At 35.6% G+C, this 13646-nt stretch overlaps 3 pseudogenes; all 3 read left to right on the forward strand.

Moving 5' to 3' along the window:
- The first annotated feature begins 6946 nt into the window (after positions 1-6946).
- On the forward strand, positions 6947-8172 carry LOC149514051 (18S ribosomal RNA; annotated as a pseudogene).
- A 255-nt stretch (positions 8173-8427) lies between these two features.
- Positions 8428-8578, forward strand: LOC149514052 (5.8S ribosomal RNA; annotated as a pseudogene).
- A 232-nt stretch (positions 8579-8810) lies between these two features.
- LOC149514053 (25S ribosomal RNA) lies at positions 8811-11860 on the forward strand (annotated as a pseudogene).
- Positions 11861-13646: the final 1786 nt, after the last annotated feature.

The following is a 13646-nucleotide window of genomic DNA, read 5'->3' on the forward strand; positions in this document are numbered from 1 at the left end:
GCAAGGTGAAGCTAGTAGCCATCAAACTTAGAAATCATGCATATTTTTGGTGGTAAAATTTGAAGAAGCAAAGGGAAAGAAAAGATAGGAGAAAAATTACAACTTTGAAGAAGATGAAAAGAGAGTTGAAGAGGAAATATCTCCCAGACAACTTCTTACAAGATGTCTTCCTTAGGCTCTATAACTTGAAGCAAAGAGATCTCTTAGTGGAGGAGTATACGGCTGAGTTTGCCCACCTTATGTTGAAATGTGAATTAGTGAATAAGAAGAATAGACTATTGCATGATATCTTGAAGAGTTAAAGATCGAAATAGCTAATGTGGTATAGCTGTAACCTTATTGGACTTTCAATGATGTATGTAAGCTTGGCCTTAAGGTGAAGAGATAACAAAAAGAGGCTTGTGATAGCAATTTAAGATTTGGGTATCAAGAAGACTATATCAATAAAAGTGGCTCATCCAAAAAAATTATTTTTTCTAAGCCCATTTCAAAGTAGCCCCAAAGGAAAGATAAAACCTCAACAAGCAAGCTTTAGTCTATTGTACAAACCAAAAGGTGTTTTAAGTGTCAAGGGCTTGGACACATTGCCTTAAAATGCCCAAATAGAAAGATTGTGACTCTAGTAGAGGAAGACTTGGAAGAAAATGAAAATGAGCTGGTTAAAAAGAATCAAAACTTTAAAAAAGAGAAAAAGGTAACCTATGGCAATTGTCGAGCATCCTTAGTCATACAATGTAGCTTGAGTATCATACTTGCTAAAGAAGAAGATTGGTTGCGTAAGAACATGTTCCACACATGGTGTACGTGGGAAGGTATGTGATGTTATAATTGATAGTGGAAGTTTTGAAAACATTATTTTTACTTTTATGGTACAAAAATTAGGCCTCAAAATAGTGGATCACACCTTAACCATATGAGTTGTCTTGGCTATAAAAAGAGAATGAAATTAAGGTTAGCAAGAGGTGTTTTGTTTTTTTTTTCCATAAAAAAATAGTACAAGGATGAAGTGTGGTGTGATGTAGCTCCGATGGATGCTTGCCATTTACTGCTCGGAAGACCTTGGCATTATGATAGGAGGGTTATTTATGATGGTTATAGCAACACTTACACATTTGTAGAGGATGGATACAAAAGCATCCTAGGCCCTACCAAGCCTATAGTGATGTCAAAACCAACCAAAAGGGAAAAAACAACTTGCTTACCTAGGCCAATTACAGAAAAAAAATTAAGATGGGTGATCTATGTATGCACCAGTGCTAATTAAAGAGAATAAAGATAGTGAAAAGCCCATTGCAGGGATACAACAATTATTGGCAAAATTTCAAAATGTTGTTCAAGAAGAGTTATTGCATAGACCTTATATGAAGCACTATTCTACCTAACAAGGCATCCTATAGGATGAGCCCTAAAAAGTATGTGGAGTTGCAATGCCAAGTTGATGAATTGGTGAAAAAAAGAATGGTGCATGAAAGCATGAGCCCTTATGTAGTCCTAGCCTTTTTGGTGCCTAAAAAGGATAGATCATGGCATATATGTGCGGATAGTAGGGTGGTCAATAAAATCACAATTGGCTATCGCTTTCCTATTTCACGTTTAGATGACTTGCTGGACTAATTACATGGAGCAACTATTTTTTCCAAGATAGACCTACGCAATGGTTATCATCAAATCAAAAAGAGGCCTAGAGATGAGTGGAAAATAGCTTTCAAGACAACGGATGGTCTCTATGAATGGATAGTAATGCCTTTTGGTTTATCCAATGCTTCTAGTACTTTCATGAGATTTATGAATCATATCTTTAAACCTTGTATTGGCAGATATGTAGTAGTATATTTTTATGATATTCTGGTGTACAACAAAAATAAAGACCAACACTTGAATCATCTGCACCAACTGTTTTGCATATTAAGGGAACAAAAACTTTATGCTAACCTTAAAAAATACAATTTCTTTATCTCTAGCCTTGTGTTTCCAGGGTTTGTGGTGTCAAAAGAAGGAATAAAGATGGATTCCAACAAGGTTTAGGCAATTTTAAATTGGCCAACACCAATATCTCTGCATGATATACAAAGCTTCCATGGCTTTGCATCTTTTATAGGTGCTTCATTAGGAGTTTTAGCTCTATTATGGCTCTTATTACCGAATGTTTGAAGAATGAAGCTTTTATATATACCAAAGAAGCCCAACACAACTTTGAGCTAATTAAGATTAGGATCATTGAAGCTCTCATCTTATCCCTACCAGATTTTGATCAAGTGTTTTAAGGTGGAATGTGATGCATCCAATTCTAGAATAGGTGTTGTTTTAAGTCAATGAGGAAAGCCTATAGCAATTTTTAGTGAGAAGCTTAGTGAAGCCAAGAAAAAGTATTCAACCTATGACAAAGAGTTCTATGCCATATATAAAGCTTTATTCCATTGGAGTTAGTATCTCTTTACCAAGCCATTTATCCTATATTCAAACCATGAGGCCTTGAAGTTTATCAATAGCCAGCACAAGCTCAACTGAAGGCATGCAGCTTGGGTGAAGTACTTTCAAGCCTACAACTTCACTATCAAACACAAATCAAAAACTCAAAATGTGATGATAGAAATTTTGAGTCAAAAGCACTCTTTTTTAAGGACTATGGCTATTAAAGTTATTAGATTTGATATGATCAAAGGGCTCTATGAGGTATACCCTTACTTTGGTTGAATTTGGGAAGAATGCAAGCAAGGACCACATAACTAGTTTTTGTTGCCTGATGGATATCTCTTTAAGGCTAACAACCTTTGCATTCTTTTATGTTCCTTGAGATAGGCCTTAATCAATGAGGCTCATAATAGTGCACTAAATAGACACTTTAAAGTGACAAGACACTTGCTCATTGCAGGATAGGTTTTATTGGTTGAGAATGAAAATGGATGTGATGAAACACCTTGAATCATGTAAAGTATGCCATATTGCCAAGAGTCATGGTCAAAACACTAGATTGTATACTTCACTACCCATGCATAATGCTCCTTAGAATGATGTTAGTTTAGACTTTGTATTTAGATTGCCTAGAACTTAAAGGAACAAAGACTCCATCATGGTGGTTATGGATCATTTTTCCAATATGGCCTATTTTGTTCCTTATACCAAAACTATAGATGCTTCTTATGTTTTTGATTTATATTTTAGGGAAATTGTGAGGCTACATAGAATTCCTAAGTCCATAGTGTCTGATTGAGATTTCAATATTTCTTAGTCATTTTTGGCACACCCTTTGGAGGAAGCTTGGCACCAATCTAAAGTATAATTCTTCTCATCATCCTCAAAAAAATGGTCAAATGGAAGTAACCAACTGTAGCTTGGGCAACCTTCTAAGAAGTTATGTAGGAAAGAATATCAGGTAATGGGATCTTGTTTTACCTCAAGTAGAGTTTGCCTACAACTACTCACTAAGCCAAATCACTTGTTGTAGCCCTTTTGAGGTGATTTATGGTAAGATTCCAATAAGCCCTTTAGATTTAGTTCTTCTCCCTACTAATCAACAATTTAGTAGGATGCATAAAAAATGGTTGAAGGTATCAAATGATTGCATGAACAAGTTAGAGCTAGGATTTTACAACAAAATGAGAAATATAAAAAGGCAACAAACAAGCATAAAAAACATGTGGAGTTCAAAGAAGATGATTTAAGGTTGATTGACTTGCAAAAATAGAGATTTTCTTAAGGGAAATTTGGCAAATTACAACCTAAGACAGATGGTCCATTTAGAATTCTCCAACACACTAGGGAGAATGCCTACAAGATAAAGCTTCTCAACACTTATAAAGTATCTTCCACCTTTAATGTTGCTGATTTGTCATCCTACCATGGCGAGAAGACTAATTCAGACTTTAAGACAAGTCTTTTCTAACCAAAGAAGATTGACCTGGAGTGTCAACACATCTTACAACTCGGGTTGAGACTAAGAAAGACTTATCTAAAAATAAGATTGGCCTATCCTTGGTCCAAATCCACTAAACAAATATAGAAATAAGGTAAGTTGGAATAGAGAGATTGTGTTCACACTAGCTAAAAATAAAAAGCATGAATATAGATGTGATTGTGGTTAGATTCATTATCATGTAATTTACAAGAGTAAATGGGTAGATAATTACGTTCACATTACAAATTATTGTATTTACATGCAAATCTTATGATGTTAAGTACGATTCTAGCAATTCAAGCTGTGAAGTTCCCATGCTTGGAGGGATGTTCCTAGCCTATTTATTTCTATTATTCTTTGGTAAAAGGCATAATAGAGTTTTTTTTATCCTTAAGCAATCTTTTAGATTATTCTTCAAGTTCTATATCCCTTAATAAATTTCTTATAGTGATGAACTTATATTATTTTGTGTCCTTGATTAGAATTCTTAGAGTGGTGTTTTTGTATCCCTCAGTGTCTAGTCTTTGTGGTAAACTTCTATCCTTTTTTAATCCAATAATCATATTCTTCCATTATTCAAACTCTTGTGAGTTTTTCTGTTTGCTATTAATCTCTAACATTTCAACCATCAATTCCCAAAATTGAAAACTACCAAAAGTATTCATAAAAATTAGAGTAATTGTTGATTGAAAAAAAAAAGAAAAAGAAAAACAGCAATGCAAAGTTATTCAAATGCAAATGCAAATTAAAGTGAAGTTGTTTGTTTAGAAAAGAAAGAAGAATTTAAGTTTGGGGGGTTACAATTTTCGTGGAAGCTCTCTTATCATTAAAAGTGAGATCCTGACTAATGCATGTTGGGGGTTTTATGAGCCTAAATTTTCCTTTATCCTACCTTAACCCTAGCCTGACATTACAAGCTTACTAAAGACCTATTAATCATTAGTTAAATTTGTGGCTAAATTAGTGGAGAGGGTATGTGAAAAGTAAATTTATGAAATTTTTTCATGCCTTGAAGGGATTTGTTAATTTCATGTTTGCTTAGCTTTAATTGAATATCTTGTGTTGATTTGAGATGGATTATTCACACACACATACACGAAAAATTATGATTGGAATGTAAGCTTATTCTTAAATGATTTTTATGCGGGATCTATGTTCTTGATTTTCTTTCTAGATATACTTATCATGTAATTTTTGAGGATTCATAATAATCTATTATGGGAGTTGTTTGTGAAGATCTCTAGCATGGTATTTTTTATTTCTCTTAGTCTTTTACTTAGGGACAAGCAAAAGTTTAAGTTTAAGGGTTGGACAACTATATTTTATAAAGTTATTTCTAGTGCTTTTACAATTGATTTTTGCTTAATTCATAGTAAAGTAAAGTTTTTTTTACTCCTAAATGGTTGGATTTTTGTTTTGTAGGTTTTTTTGAAGAAAAGAATGATTCTTGGTAATTCTTGAAGTTTCTTGATGATTCTTGATCATATCATGGATAGTTGAGATGTTCTTATAAGTTTTTAATTTTTTTGAAAATCTTGAAGTTCAAGATTGGCTTTGGCAAGTGTTACAGAGTTGAAAATGATGAATCTTGAAGAAAAAAGATGAAAATTCATGCAAGAACTCAAGTTTGAATTTTGGCAAAGAAAAGGGCTAGAATTGTATTTTCACATGATTGCAAGTCCATGTTAGCTTGTGTAGGTGCACATGCATGGGATTATTATTGGATGACATGGCATTTAAAGATTTTCTTATTGGTTAAGGAACATGATGTGGCATGATGAGGTGGCAATTTTGTTTTCTTTTCCTATTTGGAGTTGGATTTCTTTTCTTACTGGTAAAGTATTCCTAATTCTATTTGGAGTAAGATTTTACATGGGTTATAAATACACTTTGTATGAGCAAGTAGGAAGCTTTATGGATGAAGTTAATTTCTAATTTTTCTTCAAGAAATCAAGTCAAGGCATGGGAGAGAAGAAGAAGATGAAGACGGATGGAATTGAAGCTATGTTTTTAGAAGATAAATATATTAAGACCGAAAATGTACTTTCTTAATTTAACAAGATTCTATTTTTGGTAAGTCAATATATAGTATGGAAGAGTTGCTACATGATAAGTTATGGTATATAAAGATCTAGAAGCTTTCTTTTTAAGAGTCTTTATTGAAGAAGCATTCTGGGATTAAAAAACCCAAGTCCAATTGAAACTATGTGAAGTCTTCTTGGAATCCCATCTTTAGCCAAATACTCTTGGGAATTTTTGAGCCTATCAATACATGATTTAAGTGTTAGGAAAATGTGTACAAGGGTTGGGGCGATAGACCAATCCATAGCTTTCTTGTTTTCAGTTTTCTTTAGCATTCAAACTTTCGATTCTTAAGTTTCTTGTTCTTTTAGTTTTATGATTTTTCAATTCAATTTATGCACATTATTTTAAGTTTACTTCAATTGAATTTTGGTTTAAAGCTTTCTTTCTATTCTGTTTTACATAGTTTTTATGCAAATTGGTTTAAAAAGTGTTAGTTGCTATCGGTTTGGATTTTCATATTTACAATTTGTGATTCCACCTTTAAATCTTGTTTAATTCATGTGGTTCATGTTCTATTTTGTTTAAGCTCATTCAATTACATGTTTAAACCATCTTTAAGCATTCAGTTTACATTGTTAGGGCTAGATTTAAGTTTAATTATCCAATGCTTGTAGGGTTTGCATGATTTAGGGCTAAATTGATATAATTACAATTTGGGTACAGTTACTTTTATTTCAATTACTTTTGCTTTTGTTTTTAGGGTAATAATTAGTTAATTTTTCATTTAATTAATCTTGTTTCAATTTGGTTTAGTACTTATTGATTAGGGTTCGCATGAATTGCTTTAAATTACGGTTTATGTCATTCTGGTTTTGTATATTTACTTGATTTAATTTATGTTTAAGTTTAATTTGGTTTAATTGCATATTATTTAATTAAAATAAAGTTATTTGTAGGATTGATAGTTAATTCAGGTTTTGGTTTACATAGTTTGCATGTTAGTTTATTAGGGTTTATATTTGGTATTGCTTATTTGATTCTTATAAGTTTTTGTTTTAATTTTTTTTTTAATTAGTATTGCTTATTTTCTTGCATTATTACTTTTGGTTTATGCTATTTATAATTAATTGGATTTCAACACTAGTCTACTCGTCCTTGCAGTTGGTGATGTGCTCATGGCCTTAACTAGCTGGGTCATTCCTTCGGTGCTATTACTTTGAAGAAATTAGACCACTTAAAGCAGACCTATGCTTGTATACATTAGCATGGGATAACATAATAGGATTTCAGTTCTATTGTGTTAGCCTTAGGGATCAGAGTAATGATTAACATGGATAGTCGGGGGCATTCTTATTTCATAGTCAGAGGTGAAATTCTTGGATTTATGAAAGATAAACAACTATGAAAACATTTGCCAAGGATGTTTTCATTAATCAAGAATGAAAGTTGAGGACTTGATGATGATCAAATATCATCCTAGTCTCAACCATAAATGATGCCAACCAGGGATCGATGGATGTTACTTTTAGGACTTCACCGACACCTTATAAGAAATCAAAGTCTTTAGGTTCAATGAGGACTATGGTTGCAAGGCTAAAACTTAAAAGAATTAACATAAGGGCACCACTAAGAGTGGGGCTTGTGGCTTAATTTGACTTAACACGAGGAAACTTACCAGGTTTGAACATAGTAAGGATTGACAGACTAAAAGCTCTTTCTTGATTCTATGGGTGATGGTGCATGGCTGTTCTTAGATGCTAGAGCAATTTGCCTAGTTAATTCTGTTTACAAAAAAGACCTCAACTTGCTAACTAGCTACGTAGAGGTAATCCTTTGTGGCTAGCTCCTTGAAGGACTATGACCACTTAGGCCAGGGAAGTTTGAGGCAATAACAAGTTTGTGATGCCCTTAGATGTTCTAGGCTGCACATGTGCTACATTGATATATTCAAAGAGTCTATAGCCTTGGCCGACAAGCCTGAGTAGTCTTTAAAATTTCATCGTGATGGGGATATATCACTGTAATTATTGGTCTTCAACAAGGAATTCCTAGTAAGCACGAGTCATCAGCTTGCATTGACTACATCCATATCCGTTACTCTTACCAATTAGTGATCCAGTGAAATGTTCGAATCATGATGATGTAGATGGTTCACTGCCCATGATGTCACAGAAAGTGCACTAAACCTTATCATTTAGAGGAAGGGAAAGTCGTAACAAGGTTTTGTATGTAAACCTACGAAAGGATCATGGTTGAAACATGCTCAATGAACAACTTGTGAATGCTTTAATGAAACACTGAGGGGGCAAGGGTGCCTCCGTGCCTTGAGCCTTTTTTAGCCTTAAGCAGGTGAAATGATCTCTATCGCCAATCCAATTGAATAATGAACTCCTGGCATGAATCACACCAAGGAACTGAAATGGAAAAGAGTGCGTGTGCATTGTCATCCCATTTGTGGTGCATGCACAGGTAGCGTTATGACTCTTTTTGTCATGAAAAACCAAAAAAACTCTCAGAAATGGATATCTTGGTTTTCATATTGATGAAGAATGTAGCAAAATGTGACACTTGGTGTGAGTTGTAGAATCTCGTGAACCATCGACTCCTTAAACTTATGCTTCAAGCCATAAGGCCGAGGGCACACCTACCTGAGTGTCATGCATTATCACTTTTCCAACCCCTTGCCCATTGGGCTCCGGGTGAGGGGGGACAAAAGATGGCCTCTCGTGATCTTGTCTGTTGTGGTTGGTTGAAAAATGAGTCCCAGTAACGATGATACCATGACCATTAGTGGTAAAACTCTTGTCGTGCCTCATCTCTGATGACGCGTGGTTATTATCCAGCTGGACCCCATCGAACCCCCTGCATTGCTTGGTCGATGCTCATATCATGACCCCATGTTAGGTGGGATCATCTACAAAGTTTAAGCATATCAATAAGCAAAAGAAAAGAAACTTACTAGGCTTACCCTAGTAACAGCGGGCAAATCAAGACAAGCCTAGCTTGAGAATTATAGTATGAAAAAGCATATTTGGTAACAATCCATGCCCAAGTCCCCTAGATAGGTGCACTAGAGAAGATGAGTGCCCCATTGTGCCTAGATCCTATTGCACCATGAGGCATTGTCAACGAGTCAAGTTGTTTAGAAATACAGCCCTAATTGGGCGATAAATTCTGTCTAAGGTTTAACACGAGCGAGAGACCAATAATGAACAAGTATCGTGAGGGAAAGATGAAAAAGGCTTTGAAAAAAGAGTCAAAAAATCCTTAAAATTGTCATGAAAGAAACTAATAAGGGTCGATGATGCATCCGATCAAATGTGGAATAGCGAGAGCCAATTCGCCAATCGACTTAGGGTATGGACTGATGTAAGTTATAGTAGTAGCCTAAGCTTGACCTTTTAATATGCCAATAAAAACATCATCATCATGATCATGGAATGCAGCATGTACCATCTCAATGTGCCTCAGCACCCGTGTGCTCCCAGCGTCAGCCTACGAGTTCCCCATTTAACCTATGTTGAAACACGGACTAAAGAGTCTAACATGTGTGTGAGTCAACGGGCTAGAAAACTTGTAAGGTGCAAAGAAGTTGACTAACAAAATTGCTTGCGGGTGCACCACGACTGACCTTGATCTTTTGAAAAGGGTTCAAGTGTGAGCATGCTTGTCGAGACCTGAAAGATGGTGAACAATGCTTGAATGGGGCAAAGCCAGAGGAAACTCTGGTGGACACCTGTAGTGATACTGACATGCAAATAGTTCATCTAACTTAGGTATAGGGGCAAAAGACTAATCGAATCATTTAATAGCTAATTCCCTTTAAAGTTTCCCTCAGAATAGTTGGAATCCTTAACAAGTTCTATTAGGTAAAGTTAATGATTAGAGGCATTGAGGGTGTAATGCCTTTGACCTATTCTCAAACTTTAAATAGTTAAGACAATGCGGCTGCTTTGTTAAGCCACACCATGGAATCAAGAGCTCTAATTAGGCCATTTTTGGTAAACAGAACTAGTAATGTAAGATGAACCCAAAGCTAAGTTACAATGCCTAACTGTATGCTAACCTAGAACCTATAAAGGCTGTTGGTTGATTAAGATAATAGGATGATAGTCATGAATGTCAAAATCTACTAAAGAGTGTGTAATAGCTCCCCTACCAAATCAACTAGACCAAAAATGGATGGCGCTTAAGTGCACAACCTATACCCAACCATCAAGGCAAGGGTAAGGCCCCCCAATGAGTAGGAAAGAACGGTAATCATTGCAAAACTTGAGGTGTGAGCCCTGGCAAAGTGACTGGAAAAGCACTGCAAGTCACGTGGTATCTAGTGCATCTCTGGTGGGCCTTGAAAATTCAAAGGATCGAGTGTCATCCATGCCCAGTCATACTTATAACCACATCAGGTCTCCAAGCTGAATAGCCTCTGGTCGATGGAATAATATAGGCAAGGGAAGTTGGTAAAATGGATTTGTAACATTGGGACAAAGATTGGCTCTGAGGGTTGGGCATGGGGGTCCTAGTCCCAAACTCATCAGTTGTTAATGCATTGCTTGAGCCACTCTCATGGCAAGAGTGAATCATCACATGCCGATAAAAAGATAGATTAGGAATAGCCCTCTCGGGGGCCTTCCCTGGACAAAAAACAATTAACTTAAAATTCATATGGACAAGGGGAATCTAACTATTTAATTAAAACAAGGCATTGTGATGCTTTTTACGTATGTTCATGTAATGTGATTTCTACCCAATGCTTTGAATGTCAAAATAAAAAAATTCAACCAAATGCGAGTAAATGATGGGAGTAACTATGACTCTCTTAAGGTAACCAAATGCCTCATCATCAAATTAGTGATGCACATGAATGGATTAACAAGATTCTCACTATCCTTGTCTACTATCCAGTGAAACCACAGCCAAGGGAATGAACTTGGCAAAATCAGGAGGGAAAGAAGACCTTGTTGAGCTTGACTCTAGTTTGACTTTGTGAAATAACTTGAGAGGTGTAGGATAAGTGGGAGCCATCGGGCGAAATTGAAATATCACTACTTTTGACACTATTTTACTTATTTCATGAATCAAAGATGGGGCCATGACCTCTTTTTTTGGACACAAGGTCAACCTCGATCGATCAATTTAGGTGAAAGACATTGTCAGGTAGAGAATTTTGCCAAGGCAACATATCTATTAAAAGATAACACAAGTGTCTTAAGATTAGCTCAATAAGAACAGAAATCTCATGTGGAACAAAAGGGTAAAAACTCGTTTGATTCTAATTTCTAATACAAATACGAACTGTGAAAGCATGGCCTGTCAATCTTTTAGACCTTTGAAATTTGAAGCTAGAGGTGGTAGAAAAGTTACCATAAGGATAACTAGTTTGTGGCAACCAAGCGTTTATAGCGACGTTGCTTTTTGATCATTCGATGTTGGCTCTTGCTATCATTGTGAAATAGAATTCACCAAGTTTTTTATTGTTCACCCACCAATAGAGAACATGAGCTAGGTTTAGACTATCATAAAATAGGTTAGTTTTACCTTACCAATGGCAATGTCTCAATAGTAATTTAACTTAGCACAAGGAACCATTGATTCGCACAATTGGTCATTGCATTTGGATGAAAAGCCAGTGGCGCAAAGGTACCATGGGCTAGATTATGACTAAACACCTCTAAGTTAGAATCTAGGCTAGAAGTAACGCATGCACCCATCACCTAATTGTCGACCCATAGTAAGGGCCCATAGGCCCGTAAGGCATGTGTCGTAGGTGCAACCCTCTCGACGGACAAGCCTCATTGGCCATTTTAGAGCTTAATTCCCATCGAGCTACAGCTAGAATCCTTTATAGATGACTTAAATATGCGATGAGGTATTGTAAATGGTAAAGTGGCCTTGCTACCACGATCCATTAAGATTTAGCCCTTTGTCATTCCATTTCATCCCTCCCCCTCCACACCTACCAAAACCCTTTCACTTCATTTTTTATCCCTGCACCACTCTAGGGTTGGGGATGAATGGTGTTCTTAGTTGCAACTGATTTGGTTAGGTGATCACATCCCTCCATTAGGCGTCCAAGAAAATGACAACCAAATGCCCTTGGTATTGGTTAAAAAGATAGGCTCGCCTTTGGTACAGGGCACTTGCCTTGAACTCCATTGGCACACACTGATCCCTGGTGCAAGATGTTACCTAGAATGCCATTAATAACATTTGGCCATTAGTTAGTGTAGGCAATCATATCCTTGGTGCAGTACAAGCGAGCCCCTAATGTGAGCTATTGCCTCAAGCACCTCTTTGGCAAATGCTGGCACTCAATGTAAAATGTGTACCATGACCTTCCCACCCAAGGCACTTATCTGCCCCTCAATCTCCATCAGCACCACATGACTCTTAGTGCATGTGTTACGAGCTTCGATTTTAAGCCAAACTCTATGCAACCTTGTGTCATAATGTTTAGATCCGGGGATCCATCGTTAAACATTGACTTAAGGAGTTGCCACCAATCTTTTTTATCTAGGTGCGATTGGCCACTTAAGGAATCTATCCTTTCAGGGAACACCTAAGTTTAAGGGTCCTTCAAAGAATAGGTTTAGGTCTACTAACTAGAACAGGGTTCGAGAGTTCGGTTACGTGTGAGAAAGGTTATAGCACCCTCACAATGCCCATCAAAAGATGGTACCAACTTAATTTTATGTTATCCAATAAGCCCTAAAAATTTATCAAGTAATTAGTTATTGTAAATTATTCTCAATTGACTCTAATACTTTTAGTAGAAAATTGAAAAAATTCTTTCACCTCAAGAGTATGCAAAAAAACTACTGTTTCACTTGTAGAGGCTCCGTCGTCGGATTATTTAAAATTAAAGAAAATTCAAGAAAATAAAAAGGAAGAAAAAAATGATTGCTTTTGTATAGGGAAAATTGATACTTTCAACTTTTCCCCAAAAATATCTTTTAGAAACTTTAATTTTGAGAAAAATTAACACTTTCAACTTTTCCTCAAAAAACTTTTTTTGAAAAATTATTTTTAAGAAAAATTGATACTTTCAACTTTTCCTAAAAAAAAAACCTTTTTGAAAATTTATTTTTTTTAGGAAATTTGATACTTTCAACTTTTCCTCAAAATATTTTTTTTTTGGAAGGCTTATTTTCAAGGAAAATTGATACTTTTAACTTTTCCTCAAAAATCTATTTTTGAAAACTTATTTTTAAGGAAAATTGATACTTTCAACTTTTTCCCAAAAATATTTTTCCTTGAAATTATTATTTTTATTATTAACCAATGTTTTTAAATCATGAAAACATAAAATAAAATGAGTGAATAAATGACATGCTACAACCAAAAAGTCAAAACAGGAAAGAAAACATCTTACCAAAAATTAAGCTTAATCCCGAATCAAAACCAATTTAGGCCAACTTTCTAAATCAGGCCTAGATTGTTTCTTGAATGGGTTCCGACACAAGGCTTTGGTTTTGATTAATGAACAGCTCGGGTTTAAGGTCTTGGGTGAGCCTATCTTCTTTTCCTTTGAAACGGGCCCGTTCTGAAACTCTATTCAAGCTCTTTTATTTTTTAGCCTTCTTTTTCCCTCACTGTTGCTTTCGAAAACTTTCCTTAAGCTTCCATTCACGGTGGCCATTACTTCCTCTAAATTCCAAGGACTTTTCAACACCATCACTGTTATGAATAAGCTCTGGATTCTCAATCCTATTCAACTTCACAGTCT

This window comes from Durio zibethinus, chromosome 17 (genome assembly GCF_047325235.1).
Source record: "Durio zibethinus cultivar Kanyao isolate XHJ-2024 chromosome 17, ASM4732523v1, whole genome shotgun sequence".
NCBI classification, from domain to species: Eukaryota; Viridiplantae; Streptophyta; class Magnoliopsida; order Malvales; family Malvaceae; genus Durio; species Durio zibethinus.